Raw genomic sequence first — 5531 nt, 5'->3', positions numbered from 1 at the left:
TTAGATCATTTAAATTATAATAAAGATGGGTAATGTTCAATGGAATTTTATGAAGATAATTAAGATAAGAGTTAGAGTTAAAATAAAATAAATATAATTACAATCATATAATAAAGAGAGGGAAGAAGAATCTGGAACTTTTGGGCCTACAGGTGCACAAAAACATTGGGCCCAAAAACTACTGATTTTCTAGGATTTGACCCAATTTTTATTTTTGTATACCGATCATATACTATCCATATATCATTGTGTATAAGGCAGTTTTTAACTCATGAGACCTCAAAATTAGCTTCAGCCCTATGTTCAATTTCCGATTTTTTAAATGATGAAGTTGACCTGATAATGGATCTATAACTCAACGAAATGCAAGAATTAGGTTCCATTGGACTCAACCAATATAACATGTAAAAAAAGTAAAAGAAAAGAACTAATAGGATAAATGATATAACATTCAAGTCTATGAGCAAGGAATTTATTACTACCAGTATATAAGGGAAGATGAAAATAGAAGCTTAACTTACTCTTAAAAAAGGATAGCAACACATGTAAAGAATATATAAATTAATCTAACCACTACCAAGACAAGACAATCTATTTCTCTGTTATGTAATAAAACACAATCTGTTAGATATAATGCAAGATGCACATCAACCGTAACTTTGAGCTTTTGAAAACATGAGAAAAAAAGGACAATAAATGGCGAAGATGCACCCTCACATATTATAAAGGAATTTAGATTAAATGGTACACTAAAAAGGCTAAAAATTAATTTGAATTTAAGCACAAATATTTAATTCAAACATCAAACTCAAATAAAAAAGAAGAAAACTTGCTCACAAGCTACTAAACTTACACTTGAACGGATCAAATGTTGACCAAGCTAGACCAATCAGATGTATATAAAATGAATTTAAACTAAACTTGAGCATAAATAAAGTAATATATGAATACTCAAATTAAGACTCTAATGACTACATGCAGATATGAAAACACAATAAAAAACCTGATCGCAAAAGAATGTGAGAAAGTAACGACAAAAGATTCAATTCAACCAAACAGAATTCCCAGGAACCAGACTTAAGAGAAAAAAGAGGGAAAATGAAGAATCAAGCATGTAAATAGATCTTTACAACTTCCAGGTTTAGACTCACGTGGCTACAATTTCTATAAACATAAGAGGCTATCCACAAGACACACAATTGTTATTCCTAGAACAAAAGAGAACTCTTTTTAGAGAAGCCAACAAATGGTGATTCCATCACCTATAGGGACTTGGGAAATTTGAACATGAGTATCCGAAGCTAAAAATTTATTAAATTCAATGATGTGTTGCCTATTCGGCTTCATTGTTTCCTTAACACACTCCTCTAGCATAGAAACTGTCCCAAACTATAGTGTATTGTCATATAATATAATACCTCCCACTTTCACCAAATCTAACATTCTCTCATGGTACTTTTGATAGCTAACTCTGTCCGCGTCGATGAAAGCAAAATCGAAAATTCCTCTATTGTCATTCTGCAATAGAATAAGTTGTTTCATTTAATCAAGTAATTGGATGCAAAAGATTTTAAAGTAACTTTACTTTTACTTACCTCATTCAAGAGTTCATCAAGGGCTGATAATGTCGAGGACTGAATAAAATTAATTTTATGCTCAATTTTAGCCTTTTGAATAATTGGCAATTCCATCTCGTATGCTTCTCGATCAAGGTCTATAGCTATAATTTGCATAATATTTGCACACTTAGATCAATGATGTACTAAACATGAATTTGAGAATATATTATGAATTAAAACAATTTTAGTTCTATAAAATTGTGATACACTAGCCTTGCCATCATCAGGAGTTGTAAGGGAAGTAAGGACTAAGGAATATCCAGTGAACACTCCAATTTCAATCGTCTTTTTGGGATTTGTAAGTTTCAACAACAATGCAATTAGTTGACCAGCTTCTGGTGCAGTTGCCATTAAACACCTGTAAAAATATAATTCAATCTAAGCTAATTGACTTTTTAAAAAACATTATTGTCGGTGTATATACATTTTATTATTAAAACAAAATATTAAGTGCATAAGTTAACGTGTATAAATTGTGATAGAAGATGACTATTGATTTTTTTAAATTATATGATCATTAGTTTCTTGTAACTCATGTAACATCTACTACCCACATTATTAGCCCTCATTCTACTCATTAATTAAACAAACATCAAACCCAACTTCTCCAACCCAACCCATTTAGATTTGGGTTAGTTATTGATTCACAATTTGTTTGCTTAATCCATTGAAAAATTGGATTTATATGTAATCCAAATGGATTTTTGAAAAATTTTATCAAAATATTTTCAAAATATTTTTTCATTTTATATGATATATAAAGTTACCATAAAGAAAAAATTTATTAGGTACAAAAAGTTTATGAATAACAAAATAAAGTTATTAAAATTAGTAAAAAATGGACGGATGAGTTCTGACCTATTACTTATAACTTGTAACCTTATCATTTTTGTGTCAACCTATTTTAACCAAAACAAATTTTAACGGGACTAAATATTTACCCGTATATTGTATTGGCCCATTTTTATCGGCCCAACTACCGCCCTACTAAATACTACTCCTTTTGTTTAAAAGCAATGACCTAGTTTAACTTGGACTGAAATTTTTTTAAAAAAAGAAAAAAATTACTTCTTAATCTTATGTTCTAAATTATAGTTATGTTTATAAATACTCTTTAATGTTGTAACCTTAAACATGTCATATTGAAAATTGTAGTTAAAATATTATTAAAAAAGGAAAGATATCATTCTTTTTAAAGTAGACTAAAATAATTAAGGCATTCTTCATATTACTCCTTTTCTTAGTAAAATTTTTTTTAAAAAAAAAAATGATGAGTCAATGGAAAGCATGAAGTGTTATGTTGAGTTGGAAAATGAAAATTTACTGAAGTCACGTGAAAAATGTATTGGCCAATGTAATTTATTCTTAGAGAAGGTTTAGCAATTTAAGTTTTTGATTTAAATAAAAATAGTTTGAAGGCTTACACAAAAAAAATGTTGTATGGTGATGGGCGAAAGTAAAATATTATTATTTTGCACTATTGAAGTTTATGGGTAAAACGAGATTGACAAGTATAAATTATTATTAAAATATTACCTTGGCTGATTTGAAGTTATAAGTCTAATCTCCTTGAGAAGCTCTTGCTCTCGCGGATACACAAAAGTCTCCAGCATATACTTGTAGAAGATAAAACTTATAAGAATGATAAATTTCACTAAAAAAATACACAAAAGAACGAATAAAAATAAGGTGGAAAATGTATGATTGAGGTTTAAATGAAATTGAATTTTGTACGTCACGCAATTCTGGACTATGAAACAACCCTTTGGAAATTGAGTTGTTACTTTTCTAAATACGTTTACTCTTTTAACTTTAATATTTTGTTTAATTTAAAAAAGTTAGTTAGTCTTAAAATTAAAAAAATATTATAGTTCTTTTAATTTATTGATCAAATTTTCTAATAATTTAGAACACTAAAGATTTCGTCAAGTTTTGATGACATATATTTGACCGCAATAGCAATAACAATAGCCAACTAATTCTCCTAGAATTTGCATCTGGCATTGCCATTAATGACATCCCTTATTGGCAGTATAACTGTCAGTAAATTTGACAAATACTAATATTAAGAACTATTGTGCTTCTTTGAGATTACAATTAATAAAATATTACTATTACTATCTTACTGTTAACAACAAAAATGTAAAAATTACACCATACCATTTCAAACATTAACCATGTTTTGAGTCTAACAATCAATCTATCAAATATATATAAATATAAAACAATTAACTTATAATAACAATATATTTTGAATTCTTCAATATAAAAAAGTCTTTCATATATCAGATGTCTAAAGATCATAAAGTAGGATAGAGATGAAAAATAAGTATGTTTAGTATCACTATTGATATTCAAAAAGATCATGGATACCTTATTTAAAAATGAAGCCAGTTCCAAACATAATTTTTATATCTCCAATGCTTTAATTGATTATCTTCAACAACTTGTATGGTTTCCTGATTGAGTGAGTTTAAGAAAAAGGGGGAGTGACAAAGTAAGTTTAAGCTTTTTTGAGGCCTTCTGTTTTATGCTTAAACGTGTTAGGACCTAGGAGTGAGTAATTACAATGTTCTTTTATATTCTATTTTGTTTTATAGGTTAACAGGGGTAAGAACAATTTTTATTTCAGATAAGAAAATCAAAATCACGCTTAGAGCTTCGATAAAAGAAAAAAGAAGAAGAAAAGGGAGAAAAATCAAAGATTCGCCAAGAACACCAAGGTTTAACTTGTGGATATCTTCGGGGGTGATTCATATAAAGGTATGTGAGATCTTTAAGTGTTGGGTTAGTTCACCCACACACCAATCTTACTTCAATCGTTTGATTTTCGATTTTGTTTAATGAGAGTATTGAATTTCTTGAAAAATATGGTTACGTTCTTTATTCTTGAGATTTTGTTTGCCTATTGTTGCAACAATTCGTCATTCCGGGTCGAGTTCGATCCATTCCGTATTGTAGATACTAATAAACCGAAGGATTTGGAATTTGAACTATGGAGGTTTAGGTTATTTAGGATCACAAAATGAGAGAAGAAAAATTGTACAGACGCATCTAGGTACCAACTCGCGGGGTGAGCCCCATCTATGCAAAAGGGCCTGGGGTGGCACCCCTGCAATGCACCACGATGTTGCCTCAGACCAAATGGTCTGGCGTGGTGCCCCAAACGCGCCCAAATCGGCGTTTAATTGCCTTTTTTTCCTATTTTATTCCAATTAAGCCCTTCTAAAGTGTTTTAACACCTTCAAAAATTCTAACTACTCTAAATGACTTCTAATTAAATAGAAATCAACCTCAGAAACTAATTTACTTCTTGAATCCATAACTTCAAATTCATGGGAAAGTTAGAGCCAAGTTCAGAAAATTCTTAAAGTACATTCATGAAGTCTTTTGCAAATGCATTAAATTTTTTTAACACTTAAAGGTCAGTTTAATCAAGGACTAAAAGATAATAAAGTGAAATTCATTTCAAGTTTTCATAAGTCTTTAAAAACGTTGAAGTGACGTTTTAAGAATTAAGCTCGAGTTCAGTTCAAAGTAAAGTGAAGTATTTCTTCAAAGAAGTATAAAGGAACAAAATAGTCCCAAAAGAACTTAAAATGTTTTCACAGTTGAAAAGAAGAGAAATTGAGATTTTCAAAGAGTCTTTGGCATAGTTTTCAGTTAATAAGAATATCTTTCTAAATGAACCAAGAAGAGGAATTGTTATTTCAAAGATATGCTTTGAGCTAAGTATTTCGAGCACTAATCTCAAATCACAAAATCAGTATGTTTTTAAAACATAAGAGCTAGTATATTTCTGGGAGTAGCATGGAGTACCAATATGGGGGAGAGTTCAGACAGCTCACAGCCTCATAAACCATGCAGCCACCATAGGTAGAAGAGGGTCAGATTCTTTAGATGAACCCTTTT

General features: G+C 29.8%; 1 pseudogene; it reads right to left on the bottom strand.

Moving 5' to 3' along the window:
* Positions 1 to 1230: 1230 nt before the first annotated feature.
* On the bottom strand, positions 1231 to 3232 carry LOC101246928 (cation-dependent phenylpropanoid and flavonoid 8-O-methyltransferase 1-like; annotated as a pseudogene).
* Positions 3233 to 5531: the final 2299 nt, after the last annotated feature.

This window comes from Solanum lycopersicum, chromosome 5, assembly GCF_036512215.1.
Source record: "Solanum lycopersicum chromosome 5, SLM_r2.1".
Taxonomy (NCBI): Eukaryota; Viridiplantae; Streptophyta; class Magnoliopsida; order Solanales; family Solanaceae; genus Solanum; species Solanum lycopersicum.
This window is presented reverse-complemented; position numbering and strand designations above follow the sequence as displayed.